The following is a 25,562-nucleotide window of genomic DNA, read 5'->3' as shown; positions in this document are numbered from 1 at the left end:
ACTGACCCTCCAAAGAGTAGCCCACCCAGACCCATTCCCCTATGCTCTACATTTACCCCTGACTAATGCACCTAACCTACACATCCCTGAACACCAAGGGCAATTTAGCATGACCAACTCACCGTATCTTTGGACTGTTTGAGGAAACCAGAACACCAGAGGAAACCCACGCAGACACAGGGAGAATGTGCAAACTCCACACAGACAGTCACCCGAGGCTGGAATCAAACCCAGGCCACTTCTATCCTTTAAACAACCACCAAACCTCAAACAGATCATTGTTCGCAGCAAACTGCCCAGCCTTCAGGATAACATTGACCATGACACTGCACAACTCTGTCATGGCAGCTGCTGCAAAATGTGTCAGAGTGTTGGCACGGATACCACCATCACACATGGGGACGCCTCCCACCATGTACGCACCAGATACTCATGTGAATTGGCCAACATGGTCTTTCTCATACGCTGCAGGCAAAAATGCCCTGAGGCATGGTACATTGGTGAGACTGAACAGCTGTTAGGACAACGGGTGGATGGACACTGTACAATAGATCACCAGATAGGAGTGTTCCCTCCCAGTCGGAGAACATTTCAACAATCCAGGACATTTGGCCTCGATTCTTCAGGTGACCATCCTCCAAGGCGGACGTCGGGATAAGCAATAGCCAAGTTTGGTGCCCATGGGGAGGGCCTCAACTGGGACCTTGGGTTCATGTCACACTACAGGTGACCCCACTGCAACACACACACACACACACACACACACACCTCTCTCATCCACAAGCTCTCTCTCATAAGCACACACATACACTCCCCACTCACACCCACACGCACACCCTCTCACAGGCTTATATCCCATCACACACTCACACATACTTGACCAAGTTTAAACACACTCTTTCACATGCACTCACACCCAAATGCACACATTCACATGCACACGCTCACTCTGTCTCTCCTGCGTGCGCACACATATAAGTTTATGGGGTGAATTTGTGTTTGCAGAATTACATTTTATTTGCTCAAAAACTGCATAAATCCATGCAAGATTCTGTAAGTCCCACATTAGGAAAGAGAACCAGTCTAACTCAACATTGGGATCCAGACAGATGGTAACCTCACACCTTTAATGCGTTGTCTGAGCTGAGGTGGCACCTATTATTCGAAAAGCTGAAGCTATCTTGAGAATATAACTTAAACGGAGTTCTGAGATTTACATATTAAAGAACCCAAACTAACATATCCCATTCTAAAAGATGACTTAATTTAAATTTATTTAATATATCATTATAGCACAATGACACTGTTACCCTTTTGCTATAAATTCTGTCCTGTTCCACAACCACCTGATGAAGAGGCGGCTCCTCAAAAGCTAGTGTGCTTCCAAGTAAACCTGATGGACTACAACCTGGTGTTGTGTGATTTTTAACCCTGTGGTAGAACAAAGAATGGTTTTTGCTGTCTCCCACTTCCCAATGGCAATGGCCCAATGTGATATCTGTATCAACACCTCTTGGCTGAACTCACGACTGGTCCCGTTCACCTATCACCCCCATCGCATGCTCCTTACTGAACGGGGCCTTCATTTTAACAATCTCACCCGTGTTTTCAAATCCCACCACCCTACCAATCCGTTCTCCCCTAACTCTGACCTCCTGAGCTCCTTTGAATATAATCGCTCAGCTATTAGGCCTTCGGCTGCCTCAGTCCCAGACTCTGGAATCCCCTCCTTATGCTTCTCCATCTTTCTCTTTCTCTTCCTTGTAGACTCTCCTTCAAAAACACCTTTCTCTTTGGCCAAGAATGTTTCGGTTGTTTGGACGATACTTTGTGAAACCGAAAATGAGTTTTGGCATCCACATATGTGCAGTTAAATACGGAAATTGGAAGGGAGGAGGGTTCCAATTTTCACCAATGCAGTTAGCTTGGGAACCAATCCTTTGACTGGAACTTCAACCTTTAACATGCTCTACGCACGTTCAGCTGACCCGAGTGCCTGTTTGGTGAGAGGCTATTCCTGAACTCAGTGCTGAACAGCACTGAGCAGTAGGGATTGTTGGTGTGTTGGTAGGAAGGATGTTTAGGTGAGTGAAGCTCTGACCCAATTTGGCCGGGCTGCTGCCTAGTGTATGGGAATGATGGGAAAGCTTATTTGCATTAGCATCTTCCTACAGTATCCCATTGTGCTGCCAACTTCTCTTCTTGCTCCCCACATCAGCTGAGATTGTTAGTGATGACCTTCTGTACAGCTACCTTCCAGCATTCTTTCAACCCTGCCGTCAGCGCCTCTCCCTCCCTCTAAATCTCCCTCCCCCCTCTATCCCAGCAACAACTGGCCCCATCTCCTTCCCCCCTCCAAAGCACTTGGGCATGTTGCCACTTCCTAAGCCTGCACCATCTTTCCTGACAGCTCCAAGCCTGATGGTTTGATCTGTCACCATTTTATTTTCAACCAGCTATGCTCTGAGAAACACTTGCATTCATATTGCGCCATTCACATCCTTGCTCCCACGACCCTCATGAAGCACTTTACTGCCAATCAATTACTATTGGAGGACATCATGGTTGTACATAAGTTATGTGACGGCCAGTTTGCTGGCACAGCAAGCTCCCACAAAGTAAAAACTGAGTAGATAATGGCATTCTCAATGATGCTGACTGGGGGTAAGTATTAACCAGCAATCTGGGGCAAGGGGGTGTGCTGCCCTGCTCTTCATCGAATAGTGCTGAAAATGTGATGCCGTAAAAGCGCAGCAGGTCAGGCAGCATCCAAAGAGCAGGAGAATCGACGTTTCGGGCATGAGCCCTTCTTCAGGAATGAGGAAAGTGTGTCCAGCAGGCTAAGATAAAAGGTAGGGAGGAGGGACTTGGGGGAGGGGCATTGGAAATGCGACAGGTGGAAGGAGGTCAAGGTGAGGGTGATAGGCCGGAGTGGGGGTGGGCGCGGAGAGGTCAGGAAGAAGATTGCAGGTTAGGAAGGTGATGCTGAGTTCGAGGGTTGGGACTGCAGCAAGGTGGGGGGGAGAGGAAATGAGGAAACTGGAGAAATCTAGGTTCATCCCTTGTGGTTGGAGGGTTTCTAGGCAGAAGATGAGGCGCTCTTCCTCCAGCCGTCGTGTTGCTGTGGTCTGGAGACGGAGGAGTCCAAGGACCTGCATGTCCTTGGTGGAGTGGGAGGGGGAGTTGAAGTGTTCAGCCACGGGGCGGTTGGGTTGGTTGGTCCGGGTGTCCCAGAGGTGTTCTCTGAAACGTTCCACAAGTAGGCGGCCTGTCTCCCCAATATAGAGGAGGCCACATCGGGCGCAGCGGATGCAGTAAATGATGTGTGTGGAGGTGCAGGTGAATTTGTGGTGGATATGGAAGGATCCCTTGGGGCCTTGGAGGGAAGTAAGGGAGAAGGTGGGCAGCACGGTGGCACAGTGGTTAGCATTGCTGCCTCACAGCGCCTGAGACCCGGGTTCAATTCCCGACTCAGGCAACTGACTGTGTGGAGTTTGCACGTTCTTCCCCATGTCTGTGTGGGTTTCCTCTGGGTGCTCCAGTTTCCTCCCACAGTCCAAAGATGTGCGGGTCAGATGAATTGGCCATGCTAAATTGCCCGTAGTGTTAGGTAAGGGGTAAATGTAGGGGTATGGGTGGTTTGCGCTTCGGCGGGTCGGTGTGGATGTGTTCCACACTGTAAGTAATCTAATCCCATGCAGGTGTGGGCTCAAGTTTTGTATTTCTTGCGGTTGCAGGAGAAGGTGCCAGGAGTGGAGGTTGGGTTGGTGGCGGGTGTGGACCTGACAAGGGAGTGGTCTTTTCGGAACGCTGATAGGGGAGGGGAGGGAAATATATCCGTGGTGGTGGGGTCCGTTTGGAGGTGGTCCATTGGTGGACCCCACCACCAGGGATATATTTTCCTTCCCTCCCCTATCAGTGTTCCGAAAAGACCACTCCCTCCGTGACTCCCTCGTCAGGTCCACCAACCCAACCTCCACTTCCAGCACCTTCCCCTGCAACCGCCTGTGGCTCAACACTTCAACTCCCTCTCCCACTCCACCCAGGACATGCAGGTCCTTGGACTCCTCCATCGCCAGACCATAGCAACACTACAGCTGGAGGAAGAGCGCCTCATCTTCCGCCTAGGAACCCTCCAACCACAAGGGATGAACTTAGATTTCTCCAGTTTCCTCATTTCTTCTCCCCCCACCTTGTCTCAGTCCCAACCCTCGAACTCAGCACCACCTTCCTAACCTGCAATCTTCTTCCTGACCTCTCCACCCCCACCCCCACTCCGGCCTATCACCCTCACCTTAACCTCCTTCCACCTCTCACAATTCCAACGCCCCTCCCCCAAGTCCCTCCTCCCTACCCTTTATCTTAGCCTGCTTGGCACACTCTCCTCATTCCTGAAGACGGGCTCATGCCCGAAACATCAATCCTCCTGCTCCTTGGATGCTGCCTGACCTGCTGCGCTGTTCCAGCAACACATTTTCTGCTATGATCTCCAGCATCTGCAGTCCTCACTTTCTCCTTCGTCAAATAGTGCCATTGAATCTTTTACAGTCTCCTGAGAGGGCAGATATTAGATCATTTCATCTGAAAGATGGCCCCTAAACAGTGCAGCAATCCTTCAGTACTGACCCTCTGACAATGTGGCACTCCTTCAGTACTGACCCTCTGACAGTGTAGCATTCCCTCTGTACTGACCCTCTGACAGTGCAGCACTCCATCAGTACTGACCCTCTGACAGTACAGCAAAGTCTCAGTACTGCCTCTCTGACAGTGCAGCACTCTTTCAGTACTGAGCTCTGACAATGCAGTACCGACCTGCTGACAGTGCAGCATTCCATCAGTACTGTTGAACTGTAATCTCGATGCTAGCTCCTACTGGCCCACTCCATGAATGCACTTTGAACTCTCATTGTCAGCACCTTACCCCCTCTCCATCTCAGCCAATCTCCGCCCTGTTCTCCAAGGGTCTGTGCCCAAAAAAGAATGTTTGCTCACAGCTTTGAAATGCTGCCCTGATAAACTGATCGCTCTGATAATGTGCCGCTCAGTGACATGCCCCATCTCCTCCAATCTCTGGTAAAAACCTAGCTGCAGAATACCGAACCCCAATCCCAGAAACCCCTGCTCCTGTGTTCACTGCTGGGACTCTCTTACCAATATTTTATACATTTCCCATAGAACATCCCTGCTGTTAAACTCTTATGCTTCAGCTAAGGAAGACAAGTATCCATATACCTTCATAACCACTTCATCCACCAGCTTCAATGCCTTAAGGTACCAGTGGTAAGGACAGGACTTACACGATTAATGGTAGGGCTCTGAGGAGTGTTGTACACAGAGAGATCCAGGAGTTCAGGTCATTACTTCTTTGCAATCTGTGTCACTGGTAGACAGGCTGATTAAGAAGCACCCTTGCCCTATTTGCTCAGACCCCTGTGTATAGGAGTTGGGACAGCATGTCAAAAGTTATACAGAATTTTGGAGAGGCCTCTTCTGGTGAGCTGTGTGCAATTCTGATCCCACTGAAGCATATGAGGTTTAGGGGTGACCTTACAGAGGTCTATAAAATCATGAGGAGTATAGATAAGGTGAATGGCAAGGACCTTTTCCCCCAGGTGGAAGAGTTCAAAACTAGGGGACAGCTTTTTAAAGTGAGAGAAGAAAGATTTAGAAAGGAAATGAGGGGCAACGTTTTTACACAGAGAGTGGTTTGTACGTGGAGTAAACTTCCTGAGCAAGTGGTGGATACAGATACAGTTACAACATTTAAAAGGCATTTGCATACATTCATTAATAGCAAGGGTCTAGAGGAATACGGGCCAAAAGCAGGCAAATGGGACTAGTTTAGTTTGGGAAACTCAGCACAAACAAGTTGGACCGAAGGGTCTGTTTCCATGCTGTATGACTCTATGACCATATGACAATGATCCTCAGTGCGTCCCAGGGTCCTACTGCCTATCATGTAACACGTTACCTTTTTTGTCTTGCCCAAGTGCATCTCCTCATATTTATCTGGATTTAATTTTGTTTTTACAGTATTCCTATTTCTTATGTTCCTTCAACATTGAGAAATGCACCAAAGTCCTTCCCACAATGGATTGATAGATTGAGGCGGGGAGGAATGGTGCCAGAGGAACAGTTTAGGAAACTTGAGGAGTTGCCCTAATATAATGAGCAGTTTAATCCCAAAGGGTGCATGTGGGGGAAGTGTTAAACCACACCGCACAGTGTCCAGAACCCCAGCCCTGGTCCACAGGATGTTAGAATACAATCCTCAGACTGAATGGCTAAACTTCACCTCCAACAAACCCTCCACTGACTAACACCAACGCCCTCATGTGGCTAATCAGCTCAGTGTAATTAATGCAGGTCACTGCAGGGATTTGAATCACTAAGCATTCTTTGCAAAATATATGTGCAGGTAATTAATTCTAGGTCCTTGCACATATTTCTGAGTGCAGATGTTTGAGTGTTTGTTTGAGTTTATGGATCATCCACATCGCTTTGCGTGTATCAATGTGTGCACAGCTCTATAACTCTCTCTTGAGTATCTGTGTATATCCCTGTGTATCTGTGTCTGTATTTGCATGTAGCTACGTTTGTCTTTGCGCATTTTTCTATATGTCTGCAGAACTGTGTGTATCAATCTGTGTCTGTAGCTGTGTGTACTCATGTATCTGTGTACATTTGTGTGTGTGTGTGTACATGTAACTGCATGTATCTGTGTCCATCTCTGGATATACTCATTTATGCAGGCATCTCTGTGTACCTGAGGTGATGGCCTGGGGGCATTATCACTGGGCTGCTAATACTGATGTCCAAGTAATGACCTGTTACTGTAGGTTCAAATCCTGCCATGGTGAAATTTGGATTCCATGCAAATCTAGAATTAAGAGTCTAATGATCATAAAATGATTGTTGGGGGAAAAGTGTATCTGGTTCTGCAAAGCTCTATGGGGAAGGAAATTGTTGTCTGGCTGACATGTGACTCCAGACCCACAGTAACATGGTTAACTCTTTACTATCCTCTGGGTAATAAATGTTGGCCCAGCATTTCATCTTGTTGATGAGTTTTGTAAAAAGTTCCCTTTATTTTCTGCATCTTTGATTGGAAAAGGATTGGTTTGAAACCTATGGAAAGAACTGTGCCCATTTATAAACAAGTTACTGAAACTCATTGTGTGTGGTGTTTGCACTGCTGCACTGTTCAAACAGTGGGGAATGTTGGCTTGTAGATGGCAGCGAGGGACGTATGCAGCAAAGGATGTGTGCAATTGTGACCAGTCATTGATACTAGAGGTCATCAGCCTGACAACTCTTGATCTTTCACAGGGCCTGACTGTTCACCATTCCCTTGCCAAGTTTGTCCTGCCTAAGTGCATTGCTGACTGATTCTTGTTTTGCTGAACAGACTCTGAATGTGGAATGATACAGGGAGAAGGCTGCAGACTGCTGAAAGGGCAGGGTATATCTCACTGTCTCTCTTCCTCTCTGCAGTAAAAATATCTGAAGCATGGAGAAGGCCTGTTATTTTCCATTACTAGTTGCCATGAGCTGTTGCCTTCAGCCAGTAACTAAGGGACTTTGTAATTAGTGTACCAGTGCCTCCTGCCCGCAAACCAAAAGGAACATGTCAATGAACCTGTGGTATGGTGCAATTGAACTTTGTTTCTCTGTATTGTTTTCTCTACCCATGAAAGCAATGTTTCATTTTGTTTTTCTGAGTCTGTATGCGTGATTAGGGGTTTTAAAAAGGGAATTTAAAAGAATTTTAACCTGTAGAGCCATATGTTGCTATGTCATAACTGTTCACTTCTGATAAATTTAGTTATTTGTAGCAAACAGTAGTTCTTTTTTAAGTACAGCAGCCTGCTCTGTGTTTTCTGTTAACTTTATTACATTATCCTGGTAAATCAGGGACTTTGCATGCTTTGACTTTGTTAATAGTTAAATTTTATAGTGACCCTAGGAATAGTGGGGCTTGAGAATCAGTGGATTAGAATAAGAGATCAGGGGTTCATGTGGAATGATTTTGAAATAGAAACAACAATGATTTCGGTATGATATACAGTCAAGACAAAGAAAGCACCAAGTTCTGTACTTGGCTCAGTGGTTAGCACTGCTGCCTCACAGCACCAGGGTCCCAGGTTGGATTCCAGCCCCAGGCAACTGTGTGGAGTTTGCACATTCTTCCAGTGTCTGCATGGGTTTCCTCCGGGTGCTCTGATTTCCTCCCACAATCCAAAGATGTGCAGGTCAGGTGAATTGGCCATGCTAAATTGCCCATAGTGTTCTGAGATGTGCTGGTTAGGTGCCTTAGTCAGGGGCTAATGTAGAGTAATAGGGTAGGGGAATGGGTCTGGGTTGGTTACTCTTCGGAGGGTGGACTTGTTGGGTAACTGTTAGGGATTCTATGAAATAAGAAACCACACTGGAAATTGCAAAGGTCTTCCTGCAGGTGGCAGAGTTGTCCTTAAAGTGGACTCAGAAAACTAAGGGAACTGATTTGCAGTTGAATGCCAATTTAATTGAGGTGGCATTGCCTGCTCAAGTCAAGATGGTGAAGTTATTTCAAATACTAGCATAACATTTGGCAGAAATAAAGGAGAAATCAAAGACTTCAGGTAGTGAAACATCGGAATCGGGTGAAACTCAGTTATGGTTAAAATAGCCTTGAGGAGAATTTAAAGTTATTTGAAATGAAACAGTTCTGGAGGGAGGTTTCAGACCCTGAAAGGGAACTGAATGACTCAAATTCAAATTGTAGTGGGAAAAGGAAGAGAGAGATGGGGGATATATGTTGAGAAAAGACATACAGATGCTGATGCAAGGTCTGATGAGCAGAATCCAAGTCATAGTCTAAAGTCGAGCAAGAAAGTATTAAAGTTTGCAAGGAAGTTTACAAGGTTTAGGAGAAGGAGGTAGAAACATCCTTCATGTCTTTTGTGAAAATGGCAAGTCAGATGAATGGCCAAAGGATATTGCCCATGCAGACTAGGTTGACAGGTAAAGCACAAGACATTTACGCTTCACTATCAGAGGTAGCGTCTAGGGGATTAGGACAATGAAAACAAAAAAAGAACTGTATGGGTTGTGTATAAATTAGTACCTTGGAATTTAAAGAAGTAATCTGGAAAACCTAGATTGAATTTGGAAGGGTTAAGCAAAGTAATTTTGACAGGTCAGAACAGTGACATTAGGAGTTGAAACTACAGATGAATCTATAAAAGATAATCTATTAACGAATTGTATCAGACCATTACTGAAAACGAGAGCGGGACTCCAGAAGCTATTCCTTTAAACATGATTACAGTTTGGGTAACATTACAAGCTTTAATGCATTTTTTTATCATTATGGACTGTCAATTAACTAACAGGTTCATGTCGAGCGTTTTCCAGGAGATTATGAACTGTTAAGGTATAAAACAATTGAAGACAACTGCAAATCAGTAACAAGGAGTTTTGGAGAAATAGCACCAGAAACAAAACCATGGGTAAGGCCAGTATCCATCAGACACAAAACCATGAGTAAGGCCAGTATCCATCAGACACAAAACCATGTGTAAGGCCAGTATCCATCAGACACAAAACCATGTGTAAGGCCAGTATCTATCAGACACAAAACCATGAGTAAGGCCAGTATCCATCAGACACAAAACCATGAGTAAGGCCAGTATCCATCAGACACAAAACCATGTGTAAGGCCAGTATCCATCAGACACAAAACCATGTGTAAGGCCAGTATCTATCAGACACAAAACCATGTGTAAGGCCAGTATCCATCAGACACAAAACCATGAGTAAGGCCAGTATCCATCAGAGACAAAACCATGTGTAAGGCCAGTATCTATCAGACACAAAACCATGTATAAGGCCAGTATCCATCAGACACAAAACCATGGGTAAGGCCAGTATCTATCAGAGACAAAACCATGTGTAAGGCCAGTATCCATCAGACACAAAACCATGAGTAAGGCCAGTATCTATCAGGGACAAAACCATGGGTAAGGCCAGTATCCATCAGACACAAAACCATGTGTAAGGCCAGTATCCATCAGACACAAAACCATGGGTAAGGCCAGTATCCATCAGACACAAAACCATGTGTAAGGCCAGTATCCATCAGACACAAAACCATGGGTAAGGCCAGTATCCATCAGAGACAAAACCATGTGTAAGGCCAGTATCTATCAGACACAAAACCATGGGTAAGGCCAGTATCCATCAGACACAAAACCATGTGTAAGGCCAGTATCTATCAGGGACAAAACCATGAGTAAGGCCAGTATCTATCAGGAACAAAACCATGGGTAAGGCCAGTATCCATCAGAGACAAAACCATGCATAAGGCCAGTATCCATCAGACACAAAACCCTGGGTAAGGCCAGTATCCATCAGAGACAAAAGCATGTGTAAGGCCAGTATCCACCAGACACAAAACGTTGAGTAAGGCTAGTATCCACCAGACACAAAACCATGTGTTCAGCCAGTATCCACAAGATAGCGACAAAGGAGTAGAGTTCGTCCTATGACTACCAAATATTCCCCAAATTAATCCACTGGATTTAGTCCATTTGTTTTGGTTCATGAAAGGAGGTGGAGTTTCTTCAGGCAGCAGATGGTGAATCTGTGGAACTCATTGGCACAGAAATCTGTGGAGGTCATTCCTCAAGTGTGTTTAAGACAGAGATAGATAGGTTCTTCATGAGTAAGGGGAAGGCATGTTACGGGGAGAAAGCAGGAGAATGCAGTTGAGGAACATATCAGCCATGATAAAATAGTGAAGAAACCTCGATGGGCTGAATGGCTTAGTTCTGCTCCTATATCTCAAAGTCTTGTCGTGGTTGTGGGAATGTTGGCCGAGCCAGGAGGTTGATTTGCAGGCGTTCTGTCCCCTGTCTAGGTGACATGTTCAGTGCTCTGGAGCCTCCTGTGAAGCGTCGTCTGGCATTGTGTCTTCGGGAATTGATTTGGTTCCGTTCCTGCTGCTTCCAGTTGACGATTCCGGTTGCTCAACAGAGGACAGCCAGAGAATCCCGAGAAACATGGCACTCACTTACAGGCTCAATCAACATACACATAGACTTAAAGCCAATATACCGGCCACTACAACGAACAACTGGAACCGGCAATCAGAAGCAGCAGGAGTGAAGCCAAATCAATTCCAGAAGGCACAGTACAGCAACATTTCACAGGAGGCTCCAAAGCACTGAAGATGTCACCATAGAAACCATACAGTGTGGAAGTAGGCCATTTGGCCCATCAACTCCACACCGACCCTCTGAAGAGCATTCCACCCAGACCCACTCCATCCCTATTACGCTGCATTTCCTATGGCTAATCTATCTAGCCTGCACAATCTTAGATACTATGGGCAATTTAGCAATCCACCTAACCTGCACATCTTTAGACTGTGGGAGAAAATCACCTTCCCAACTCAGCAAACATACCCACAATTATGGCAACTGGCACCCAAGCTATAAATCTTTACACAAACCTCAAAGTCTGATTTGGTTATTAAAGTGAATAGGTGGGAACCAGTAAATGTGTTATAATTGGGCTTCCAGAAGGCATTTGACAAGGTATCTTACAGAAGATCATGTCTAAGAACCTATGCTGTTGGAGGTAATATATTGGCATGATGGAGAACTGGCGAATGGGCAGGAAACAACTAGTGGGGATAAGGAGTTCTTTTTCAGGTTCGTGATCTGTAACCAATGGGATTTCACAGCAATTAGTGCTGGGACTGCAACTGTTTACAATATATTTCTTATAATCTTATGGTCTCTTGTTCATGAGATTACGGATTCATTAAAATCAATGGGGGAGATGTCCTTAAACCAAAAAGATGGATTCTCAAAGACTCACAGGAACTTGTAGGGTAGCACAGGAGCAATTGCAAGCTTCACAAGTGAAAATGAAAGAATTAGTGGATGAACGTCCAGCAACAAGAATATCTATGCATACTAAGTCCATCAGCACTCCTTTTCTTAGTAACATTCTCAGAAAACACCAAGTTCGTCAAACATAATTTCCCAACAACAAATGCATGCTTAAGCAGATAGTTGTCCAAGTGTCTATCTATTGGAGATGAAGTTTTGGTTTTGGTATCTTCACAAGAGAGCCTTTGAAAAGTGAGGAGGGTTAGTAAAGCAACTTGCCTGATAAAGGCTCCTGAAGCTAGGAAGAAGAATTGGACATTTTACACAAACATGTTGAAGACGTATCATCATAGGGGAATAGGATATGAAGGAATAAGGGTGTCAACTGGTAAGGGTCACTGAGGATGACAGAAACAATAAGAGTAAAGCTGAAGGAGTGATAGACTGTTCTCAAACTATACCTGCTTTAATTTTACTACCTAACATAGAAATACTGAGACAGTCAGGCACCATTCTTGTATTTAGACAGGAAAATAGAAGATCATAACAGCTGTAGGATAGTCAGTCTGTCAAACTCTCCTACAACTGAAGTAAAACTTCACTATTTCTGGATTCAAACTGTCTTTCAATAAAGGGTAACACTCCATTAGCTCTCCTAACAGCTTGCCATACCTGCATGTTAGCCTTCAATAACTTAGCGATAAGGACACACTTTTGTACATCAGCACTCTCACCATTTAAGAAAGACTCTTCACATCTGTTTCTCCTACCAAAGTGGATAACCTCACATCTTTCCACATTATGATCCATCTGCCAAGGTCTTGTCCATTCGCTAAGCCTGTCCAAGTTCTCCTGGAGACACATTACACCTTCCCCAGAACATACATTCACACATGGATTTATATCACCTGTAAATTTAGAAATATTACACTTAGTCCCCACATCCAAATCAATGTTGTATGCTGTAAATAGTTGAGGGCCATTCAGTGCTGATCTTTGTGATTACCAACTCGTCACATCCTGACCAACACTAGAATGACCCATTTATTCCTATTCTCTGCTTTTTATTTGCCAGCCAATCGTTAATCTATGCCAGTATATTACCTCCCATACCATGTGCTTTAGTCTTTCTAAGCAGCCTCCTGTGAGAGACTTTATCAAAAGCCTTCTGAAAATCCGAGCATACTAAGTCCATCAGCACTCCTTTTCTTAGTAACATTCTCAGAAAACACCAAGTTCATCAAACATAATTTCCCAACAACAAATACATGCCCAATCATATAATCATGTCCAAGTATCTATTTATCATGTCCTGAACAACAGATTTGAGTAAAGTCACCACAGCCCCAGAGGGCTGCTCTCTCATTAGAGAGAGGTGATTAATGGTGGTTTAACCTGAGGGTTACCACACCTCAGGCAAGGGACAAAGGTCAAAAAGGAAGGATCTGTGCAGGAATGGGACCCACCTGGTTGGCATCACAAACCAGCAATCCTGCCAACTGAGATAACCAACAGCCCTACTTCAGTTGAAAGGCTTGCTGACGTGCTTTTCCCTGTTTTCTCTCTCACCCACTTCTTAAAGAGTGAGGTGACATTTGCTTCCTTCTAATCTTCAGGAATAATTCTGGAATCTATAGAAGTTTAGAAGGTAATCACCAGTGTATCAATTGTCTCTAAAGCCACTTCCTTTCAACACTCTGGGATGTAGGTCTTATAAAACTATTGAGGTGGTGTAAGGTAAAGGGTAGAGATATACATTAGCTAGAAATGATGTAAATGGAGGAGAATCAGGATTGGTACAATAGTGACTGTGCTAAAGCTGCCTTTTTGAGCAAAGAGTTATGTGTTTGTTTTTAGGCAGTTTCTGGCTCTCTCGATTGGAGATCAGGGGGATTTTGAATGCTCCTGGAAATTATGTCTGCAGGGAGTGTGTTTTGGCAGCAAACTTTATCAGACTGTATGGATTAGTTGGAGCAGCAGTTAGAGGCATTGCGGGGTATGATGGAAGGCAGTTTCAGGAACTTGGAGACACTGCAAATACAGTCAGGTAGATGGTTGACCACGAGGAACAATAGGAAAAGTAGCCAGGTAGTGCAGGTGTCTCCTGTGGTAAAACAAAAAGGTGCAAACGACAAACTGACGCTGTGGGGCGTAAAACAGGAGGAAAACACATCTCTAGGTGGGCTCGTACCACCAACCTTTCAGTTAACAACAAACATGCTAACCGATTGCACCAGAGAGACTGATTCCTTGGATGCTGCCTGAACTGCTATGCTTTACCAGCACCACTCTAATCTAGAATCTGGTTTCCAGCATCTACAGTCCTTGTTTTTAACCCAGGTGTCTCCTGTGGCTATTCCCACCTCAAACAGGAATATCGTTTGGGATGCTGTAGGAAGTGGGGGTCGGGGTGGGTTTCTCGAGGGAGTTTAGCACTGGCAGCCAGCTTTCTGGTACTGAGATTGTAATGAGGGGTATGTCAGCATCCAAGCGATCGATTGCGATAGGGGACTTTCTATTCAAGTTCACAGACAAATGTGATTAGGATGCCTTTGCCTACCTGGTGCCAGGGTTAAGGATGTCTCGGAGAGGGTGCAGAATATTCTGAAAGGGGAGAGTGACCAGCAGGAGGTAGGTGTCCACATTGGTACCAAAGACACAGGTAGGGAAAGGGATGAGATTCTGCAGAGAGAATATGGAAAACCAGGCAGGAAATTAAAACAGTAGGTCCTTGAGGGTCATGGTATCTGGACTACCACAGTCCCATGAGCTAGAGAGAGTAGAAATAGGAGGCTGTAACAGATGAATGTGTAGCTGAGGAGCTTGTGCAAGGGGCAAGGATTCACATTTTTCGATCATTGGGATCTTTTCAGGGATAGAAATGACCTGTATAAGAGGGACGGTTTCAACCTGAATTGGATAGGGAACTAACATCCTTGTGTATAAATTTACTCGTGCTACTTAGAAGCAGTTAAACCAGTAAGGTGAACCAGAAAAGTAACAGTTAGAAAAGAGAAATGGCTGAGGCTGGTACAGAAGATAAGGGGAACAAATAAAATAGTCAAGAAAGTCAAGAGCTTGGCAGAGAATGAGGAAAAATGGATAAATTGAATTGCATCTACTCCAGTGTAAGAGGTCTGAAGTCAGGGCATGGTTGGGAACATGGGACTGAGATACCATAGAGAAACATAGCTTAAGGATGGATATGTCAGCTTAATGTTCCATGGTATAGAAGCTTTAGGAAGGGAGGCAAAAGAGAAGAGGTGGGGTGTGGCTTTTTTGTTTAGGAATAATATTACAGCTTTACTTAGGGCGGATATGCCTGTGGGTTCATCCAGGGAGGTTTTATGGGTGGAATGGAGAAATAAGGAAGGGATGATCCCTTTGTTGGATTGTATTATAGCAACCCCCCCACCTCCCCCCCCCCCAATAGTCTGCGGGAATTTGAAATGCAGATATCTTAAGAATAATAAGGTTGTAATGGTAGGAGATTTTAATTTAGATTAGATTACTTACAGTGTGGAAACAGGCCCTTCGGCCCAACAAGTCCACACCGATCCGCCGAAGCGCAACCCACCCATATCCCTACATTTACCCCTTACCTAACACTACGGGCAATTTAGCTTGGCCAATCCACCTGACCTGCACATCTTTGGACTGTGGGAGGAAACCGGAGCACCCGGAGGAAACCCACACAGACACGGGGAGAACGTGCAAACTCTACACAGTCAGTCGCCTGAGTCGGGAATTGAACCCGGGTCTCAGGCGCTGTGAGGCAGCAGTGCTAACCACTGTGCCACCGTGCCGTCCACATAGAGTCATAGACAATTGTCCCCACATAGAGTGGGATTGTCATAGTGTTAAGGAGTTGGAGGAGGAAGAATTTGTGAAGTGTGTATGGAAAAATTTTTTATTCAATATGTGGATGTACCTACTAGAGAAGGAGCAATACTTGACCTTCTGTTGGGAAATAAGCAGAGCAGGTGACTGAGATGCTATTGAGGGATCATTTTGGGGTGAGTGATCATAATTTTATTACCATAGAATCCCTACAGTGTGGAAGTAGGCCATTTGGCCCATCAAGTCCACACCGACCCTCTGAAGAGCATCCCACCCAGACCAACTCCATCCCTGTTTTCCTGCATTTCCCATTGCTAATCTACCTAGCCTGCACAGCCTTGGATACTATGGGCAATTTAGCAGGGCCAACTAATCCACCTAACCTGCAGATCTTTGGACCGTGGGAGAAAACCCACACAGACGCGGTGAGAATGTGCAAACTCCGCAGAGACAGTTGCCTGAGGCTGGAATCAAACCCGGGTCCCTGTGAGGCAGCAGTGCTAACTAATGAGTCACAGTACCATCCATCTTAGTTTTAAAATATTTATGGAAAAAGATAGAACTGATCAAAAAGTTGAAGTTCTAAATTGGAGTGAAGCTACCTTTGTTGGTATTAGACAGGAACAACCAAAACTTCATCCACACACGCCTCCACCACACACACACCCTTCTCCCCCAACACACACCCTCCTCCCATCCACACACTCCCCTCCTCCCCTACACACACACCCACACACCCACCCCCACACACGCACACCCCTCCCCCTCACACACACCCTATCTCTCACACACAGCCGCACACCCACTATACACACTCTCCCCCCACACATACACCCTCTTCCCCCCACACATACACTCTCTTCCCCCCCCCACACAAACCCTCCCCCTACACACACTCCCCACCACACACTTCCCCCAACACACACACTGCCTTCCCCGCACTACCCAACACACCCTCTTCCCCTACCACACACAGTTTCCCATCCACCAACACACACCCCCCCCCGCCCCACTCCTGCACAACCCTTCCTCCACACACATACAAACCCCTCCCCATCCTCCAAGTGTTTGATGGGGACATTGTAGAGGCAGCTTTTCTCAGTATCTCACCCGGTTCTATCCTGTTCCTTGGAGCGTTTGATGGAGGACAGTGTACAAAGAGCTTTAATTTCCCCTTTAGAAGAGTAGAGGCAGCTTCACTCTGCATCTGACTCAGTGCTGTCCCTGTCTTGGGAATGTGTTTGAAAGGGACAGCATCAAGGGAGCTTTGCTCTCAAGTTAAAACGGTAGAGAGAGCTTTGCATCTTTATCTAATCCCATGCTGCACCTGTCCTGGTATTGTTTTATGGAGTAGTGTAGATAGAGGTTTACTCTGTCTCTAACCATGTGCTGTATCTGTTGTGGATATGTTGATAGAAGAGGATTTTACATATATTCAACCTTCTGTACTGCGACTGTACCAGCTCTCAAAAGTGCCACTCAGCCAGTTCTATTCTTCAGCCCTATCCCCATGGCCTGGTAAATTCATCACCTTCTAATATATATCAAGCTCTCTTTTGAAATCTCCCAAGGAATCCACCTTTACTTTTCCAGGCAGCACATTCCAAATCCTAACAACTCTCTGAGTAAAGATAATTCTCCTTATCCAACTGCTAGCTGTCTTGCTGACAATCTTGAAATTGTAGCCCCCTAGTTACTGACATACCAATCAGTGGAAACAGAATATCTTGTTTAGCCTACCAAAAAACATTTGGGCGGCACGGTCACATAGTGGTTAGCACTGCTGCCTCATAGCACCAGAGACCTGGGTCCATTTCCCTCCTCAGGCAACTGTCTGTGTGGAGTTTGCACATTCTCCCTGTGTCTGCATGGGTTTGCTCCAGTTTCCTCCCACAGTCCAAAAATGTGCAGGTAGGTGAATTGGCCATGCTAAATTGTCTGTAGTGCTAGGTGAAGGGGTAAATGTATGGGGGGGGGAGGTGGATTGCTCTTCGAAGGGTCAGTGTGGACATGTTGGACCGAAGGGCATGTGTCCACACTGTAAGTAATCTAATCTAAAAAGTGTACATAATTTTGAACCCCTCAATAAGGTCACATCTTAATCTTCTCTACTCCAAGGAGAATAAGCCAAATTTTCTTGTGTGTAAAACCTCACATTTCTGGTATCATTTTAGTAAATCTCCCTTTGCACTCCACCAGGTCTTTAATATCCTTCCTTAGATGAGGTGCCCAGAACTGAACATCATACCGCAAATGAGGACCGACCAATGATTTGCAGAAGTGTAGCATTATCAACCCAAGGATCCTTCAAGCCTTCTTAATTCTTTCAACTTGCCACCCTTCAGAGAATCATGGATATGAACCCCGAGGTCCATCTCTTCCTGTACTCCCCTCAAAGTTGTACCATTGAGCCTATATTATCTCTCCACATTTCTTCAACCAACATGTCTCTGCCTTTAAATTCATCGGCCAGATATATGTCAGTGTCACTCTGAAGTCACTCATCGTCACAAAGAAACACTATGGTTGTTGGAAATATCCTATCAGCGAGTAGCATCGTGTGGTTATTGAGAATATTCTTGCACAGAGCAGCACTAACACAGTGTGGTTACTGAGAATATTCTAATGTAGAATAAACACTGGTTATCGGGAATATTCTTCAGGATCTTTGAAGCTGTCGTTGCTTGGCACTTTTGTGGCACAAACATTATTTGCCACTCATCAGCCCAAGCATTTTGATCTTGTGATGGAGGGAAGGTCATTGATGGAGCAGCTGAAGATGCATCGGATACTACCCTGAGAAACTCCTGCATCAAAGTGTTGGAGCTGAGACAATTGACTTGAAATACAACCTAATTTTCCATCATGCTAAGTATGATTCCTAACAGTGGAAAGTTTTCTCCCTGATTTTGCTTTACTTTGATCTTGCTGTTTAATGCTGCTTTGATATAAAATCCAGTAAATCACAACTTATTTCCAGGATTCAATTTCTTATTTGAAACTTCATGTTTGTACGAGGCAATGATAGAATCTGAAGCCAAGCAGTACTGTTAGAACTCAACCTGAGCATAAATGAGAAGGCTGCTGCGTAAAGGCTGGTTGATAATGCTGTCAGTGATGCCCTCCACTTCTTTCCTAATGATTGAGAGTAGACTGATAAGGCAACAATTGGCTGGGTTGGGACTTTCCTGTTTTTGTGCACAGGACATACCTAGGCAATTTTCCACATTACAATACAATACAGCACAGGAACAGGCTCTTCGGCCGACTAAGCCTGTACCAATTCCTACTCCTTATTTAGATCCATGACTTATTGTCCATATTCGGTTTCTATCCCTCCAGTCACCACTTGTTCATGTATCTATCGAGCCTGAAATGTTGCTAACCTATCTGCTTCCACCACCAACACTGGCAGTGCATTCCAGGCAACCACCACTCTCTGTGTGAAAACTTCTCCCCACACTTCTCCCTTAAACTTTTCCCCTCTCACCTTGAACCTGTGCCCTCTTGTAGCTGACATCTCCACCCTGGGAAAAAGCCTCTGACTATCCATCCAATCTATTGTCTCTCATAATTTTATGGAGTCGTAGAGTCATAGAGATGTACAGCACAGAAACAGACCCTTCCGTCCAACTTGTCCATGCCAACCAGATATTTAGTTCCACTTGTCAGCACCCGGCCCATATCACTCCATACCCTACCTATTCATATATCCATCCAAATGCCTCTTAAATGTTGTAATTGCACCAGCCTCCTCCACTTTTTGTGGACAGGTCACCCCTCAGCCTCTGTGTTTCCAGTGAAAACAATCTGAGCTTATCAAATCTCTTCTCATAACTAAAACCCTTCAGACCAGACTGGATAGATGCCTTTTTTTTCTATTTAATCTCCTTTTCTAATCAATCTGTCCAGTGACAGGTTGGACACTGGAGCAGATGGCATCCTGATCCAGGGGGAGGGACACTACCACTGTACCACAGGAGGGCTGCTGTTGTAGCTCTAATTGCAATAGTAGAGATGCAGCAGGTTCTCAAGCAAAGGTTCTTCAGCTCTATTGATGGAATAAATGGATCATCCATTTGGCACCTCTGCCTGAAACTATAATCCAGGGAATTCAAATCCCAAAACGTATCAGTATGTGAATTCGAATTCAGTTGAAATAATTTTAAACTCATTTTCTAGTGATGTCTGTCGCATTTAGATTAGATTAGATTACTTACAGTGTGGAAACAGGCCCTTCGGCCCAACGAGTCCACATCGTCCCGCCGAAGCGTAACCCACCCAGAGCCATTCTCCTACATTTACCCTTCACCTAACACTACGGGCAATGTAGCATGGCCAATTCACCTAACCTGCACACTTTTGGACTGTGGGAGGAAACCGGAGCACCCGGAGGAAACCCACGCAGACAAGGGGAGAATGTGCAAACTCCACACAGAAAGTCGCCTGAGGCGGGAATTGAACCCGGGTCTCTTGCGCTGCGAGGCAGCAGTGCTAACCACTGTACCACCATGCTGCCCCTCCCCTCTCCTTTTTGTGTCCCAAATTTTAATTTGGGAATAACTTCCCCCTCCACCCTCTAGCTCAGAAAACTTGAGCAGCAGACCTCGAACTTGCCCTGTCACTACTGGATAGAGCAGGCACCTGCTTAGTCACCCAGGCTGTCCGCCCACCTCATACAGGCTCCCAGCAAAGCCCTCCCATTTAATCCTTGGTCTCCCTGAGACCAGCCACTGAGCTGCTCCATCAAGAGGCTGTCTGAGCATTCTAGGGGCACAAGGAGAATGCAGAGTGCTCTGTTCTACACCTCCACTGCTGATGGTGACTGCACTCATCATGTGGAGAAACTGGAGTTCACATCCCAGTTCTTCTGTTCAAATAATTTTAGATTATAAGTACTGGAAATATAAAGTTGTCCTGCTGGTCATGAAACTTTGGAATCAAAATGTCAAAAAGAACAGCATTCATTGTGTCAGGCCTGATTAGAGAACACTAAAGGCATCTGGATGGGTATATGAATAGGAAGGGTTTGGAGAGATATAGGCCGGGTGCTGGCAGATGGGAATAGATTGGGTTGGGATATCTGGTTGGCATGGATGGGTTGGACCGAAGGGTCTGTTTCTGTGCTGTACATCTCTATGACTCTATAACTATAAGCCATCAAATAGCCTTTGGAAGTGACAGTAGTTTTATATACATAGATCTGACAGTAATGTGTAGTCTGTATAAGGTTGTGCTCTTCTCCTGATCTGAGTTTGGGTTTGATTTATTGTTGTCACATTTACCGAGATACGGTGAAAATATTGTTTTGCATGCTATGTAGGCAGATCTTGCCATGCAGAGTTCATCAGATAGCAGAACAGAGTGCAGAATACAGTGTCATTGCAGCAGAAAGGTACAGAGAGAGGGAGAGAGATCAGAATTAACATTTGAGGGGCCTGTTCAAAAGTCTGACAACAGCTGTTATTTAATCTGTTTGTATGTGTTTTCAAACTTTTATATCTTCCGTGCGATGGAAGAGGGTGGAGAGAGTATAACCAGGGTGGGAGAGCTTTTTTAAAATTACGTTGGTTGTTTTCCCAGGGCAATATAAATGGAGACAATGGATGGAAGGCTGGCTCCCATGATGGCTGGCTGTGCTTGCGACTGTGTAGTTTCTTGGGAAGAGCAGTTGCCGCATTTCATGGCAATGCACCCTGACAGGATATTTTCTGTGGTGCATCTATAAATGTAGGTAAATTTCCTTCGCCTCCTGAGGAAGTCGAGGTATTATTATGCTTTCTTGACTGGCATTTCCACATGGTGGACCAGGACAGATTGTTGATGATCATCTCTACCAACAATTTGATGCTTTCGACCATCTCCATCTCAGCACTACTGATGCAGATGGGGTGTGCCTTCCACTCTGCTTCCTGACGTCAGTGACCAGCTCCTTCATTTTGCTGAGGCTGTAGGCTAATTGGTGTAACTGAGTTTGGCAGCATTATTCATAAATTCATAAGATAAGAGACCCGGGTTCAATTCCCACCTCAGACGACTGACTGTGTGAAGTTTGCACATTCTCCCTGTGTCTGCGTGGGTTTCCTCCCGGTGCTCCGATTTCCTCCCACAGTCCAAAAATGTTCAGGTTAGGTGAATTGGTCATGTTAAATTGCCCATAGTTTTAGGTGAAGGGGTAAATGTAGGGGAATGGGTCTGGGAGGGTTACTCTTCGGCGGGTCAGTGTGGACTTGTTGGGCCGAAGGGCCTGTTTCCACACTGTAAGTAATCTATAAATATAAGAGCAGAATTAGGCCATTAGATCCATCGTGTCTGTACTGCCATTCGATCACGGCTGATACGCTCCTCACCCTCTATTTTCCTGCCTTCTCGCCACATCCCTCTAACCCATTACCAATTAAAAATCTGTCTCACGCCTCCTTAAAATCACTCAACTGTCCCAGCACCCATCACACTTTTGGGTAGTGAATTTCAAGGATTCATAACACTTAGGGAGAAGTAGTTTCTCCTCAACTCTGTTTTAAATGTGCTCCCCCTTTACCCTAAGACTGTGACCTCTCAGCCTAGAATGCCCAGAAGAGGAAGTGTCCACTCGCTGTCTATCTTATCCACATCTCTTATCATCTTGAATATGTCAATTTTATGTCCCCTCATTCTTCTAAATAACAGAGACTTTACGCCTAAACTATTCAATCACTCTTCATACGACAAACCCCTCATCTCTGGGATCCTCTGAATTGCCTCCAATGCCATTACATCTTTCCTCAATTAAGGGAACCAAAACTGCGCACAATTCTCCAGGTGTGGTCTCACCAATATGATGTAAAGTTGCAACAACACTCCCTTACCTTTATATTCTATTCCGTCAGCTATAAAAGCCAACATTCCTTTCACTTTCTTAATTATCTGCTGTACCTGCATCCTAGTTTTCTGTGATTCATGAACGAGTACAACTAGATCCATCTACACTGGAACACTCTAAAGTCTCTCCCCATGCCTTCAATCCAAACGCATGACCTTGCTCTTATCCACGTTAAACTCCATTTGCCACATTCTGGCCCACTCTCCCAATCTATCTACATTGAACTGAATTGAATTGAATTGAGTTGAATTTATTGCGACGTGTACTGAGGCACAGTGAAAAGCTATGTCTTGCAAGTGATAGAGGCAGATCACAGAGTTAAGTAGCATAGATAAGTAAATAACAGGTAAACAGCAGTAAAAACAAAAATACAGGTACAGGCGAATGTCTAGAGTTTGTGAGTCTATTACAGTAGGGTAGAAACTGTTACAAAACTGGCTGGTGTGTGTGTTCAGGCTTCTGTACCTTCTCCCCGATGGTAGAGGTTGTAGAAAAACATTGCCAGGGTGGGATGGATCTTTGAGAATGCTGGCAGCCTTTCCTTGATAGCAGGCCTGATGGATGGATTCTATAGACAGGAGGTTGGCCTTTGTGATTGTCCGACCAAGTTCACCATTCTCTGTAACCATCTCTAATCTTGAGTGGTACAGTTACATACCAGGTAGTGACACATCCAGACAGAATACTCTCAAGGCGCACCTATAAAAGTTGGCAAAGCTATTCACTGTCATGCCAAATTTCCTCAGCTGAGGAAGAAGAGACATTGTTGGACCTTTGTAACCAGTGTGTCCGCATGAAGATTCCAAGAAAACTTGTTGTGGATAACCACACCCAGGAGCTTAACACTCTCCATTTGTAAGGTTCTTATTTCCTCACTGCAATTTAATATCCCACCTATTTTTGTGCCATCTGCAAATTTGGTTATAGAGCCTTCTATCCCTGTATCCAAGTCATTAATGTAGATTGTAAATAGCTGTAAAACCCTGTGACATCCCACTCATTACATTTTGCCATCTAGAAAAAAAACATTTATCCCAACTTTCGCTTCTGTCCATCAGCCAGTCATCTATCCAGCTAATAAATTCCCCTAATCCCAAAGGATCCAACCTTGGCACCTTATCAAACACCTTCCGGAAATCCAAAGAAATTACACCTACAGAATCCCCATTATCCACTTTGCTTGTTACATCTTTGAAGAACTCTAGCAAATTACTCAAACATGACTTCCCCTTCATAAAGCCATGCTGACTCTAATGGATAGCGTTTTGAATTTGCAAATGTTCTGACTTTCCAAACACCTTCAGTAAGGCGTTTGATAAGGTGGGCTGATGGAGAAAGTGAATTCGCATGGGGTCCAGAGTGTACTAGCTAGAGAGAGAGAGAACAGGCTGGGCAACAGGACACAGAGAGTAGTAGTGGAAGGGAGTCTCTCAAAATGGAGACCTGTGACCAGTGGTGTCCCACAGGGATCCATGCTGGGACCACTCTTGCTTGTGATATACATAAATGATCTGGAGGAAGGTATAGGTGGTCTGATTAGCAAGTTTGCAGGTGACACTAAGATTGGTGGAGTAGCAGATAGTGAAGGGGACTGTCAGAGAATACAGCCGAATGTAGATAGATTGGAGACTTGGAAAGAGAATAGCAGGTGGAGATTAATCCAGGCAAATGCGAGGTGATGCATTTTGGAAGATCCAATTCAAGAGCAAACTATACAGTAAATGGAAAGCCCTGGGTAAAGTTGATGCACAGAGAGATCTGGGTGTTCAGGTCCACTGTACCCTGAAGGTGGCGACGCAGGTCGACAGAGTGGTCAAGAAGGCATACTGCATGCTTTCCTTCATCGGGCGGGGCATTACGTACAAAAGTTGGCACGTCATGTTACAGTTGTATAGGACTGTGGTTCAGCTACATTTGGAATACTGCATACAGTTCTGGTCGCCACATTACCAAAAGGATGTGGATGCTTTGGAGAGGGTGCAGAGGAGGTTCACCAGGATGTTGCCTGGTATGGAGGACACTAGGAGAATATTGTGGGTGGCACAGTGGTTAGCACTGCTGCCTCACAGCACCAGAGACCTGGGTTCAATTCCCGCCTCAGGCAACTGACTGTGTGGAGGTTGCACATTCACCCTGTGTCTGTGTGGGTTTCCTTCGGGTGTTCCGGTTTCCTCCCACAGTCCAAAAATGTGCAGGTTAGGTGAATGTTAAATTGCCCGTAGTGTTAGGTGAAGGGGTAAATGTAGGGGAATGGGTCTGGGTGGGTTGCACTTCAGCGGGTCGGTGTGGACCTGAACGGCCTGTTTCCACACTCTAAGTAAGTAATCTAGCTATGAAGAGAAGTTGAGTAGATTAGGATTATTTTCATTAGAAAGACAGAGGTTGAGGGGGACCTGATTGAAGTCTACAAAATCATGAGAGATATAGACAGGGTGAGTAACAAGAAGCTTTTTCTCAGAGTGGGAGACTCAATTACTAGGGTTTAGAAGTTCAGCATTAGAGAGGATATGTTTAGGGAAGATATGCATGGAAAGTTCTTTACGCAGATGTTGGTGGGTGTTGTTGCCAGCGGAGATAGTAGACACGAGCACAATAGCATAACTTATGGTGTATCTAGACAGATACATGAATGGGCAGGGAGCAGAGGAATACAGATGCTTAGAAAATAGGTGACAGGTTTAGATAGAGGATCTGGATTGGCACAGGCTTGGAGGGCCGAAGGGCCTGTTCCTGTGTTGTAATGTTCTTTGTTCTTAATTCTTTCATATTGCTTCCTTGGTAATTGATTCTAATACTTTCCAACAACAGATTGCTGAGAGTGATTGGGAGTTGAGATTATCCCGGGTTTTCTGTTTTTGCCAAATATTAAGTATATGTTTTGGCGCATTTACCATACATCTAGGAGAAAGTGAGGACTGCAGATGCTGGAGATCAGAGTCGAAAGTATGGTACTGGAAAAGCACACCAGGTCAGGCAGCATC

Source organism: Hemiscyllium ocellatum, chromosome 9 (genome assembly GCF_020745735.1).
Source record: "Hemiscyllium ocellatum isolate sHemOce1 chromosome 9, sHemOce1.pat.X.cur, whole genome shotgun sequence".
Taxonomy (NCBI): domain Eukaryota; kingdom Metazoa; phylum Chordata; class Chondrichthyes; order Orectolobiformes; family Hemiscylliidae; genus Hemiscyllium; species Hemiscyllium ocellatum.
Note: the sequence above shows the minus strand (reverse complement) of the source record.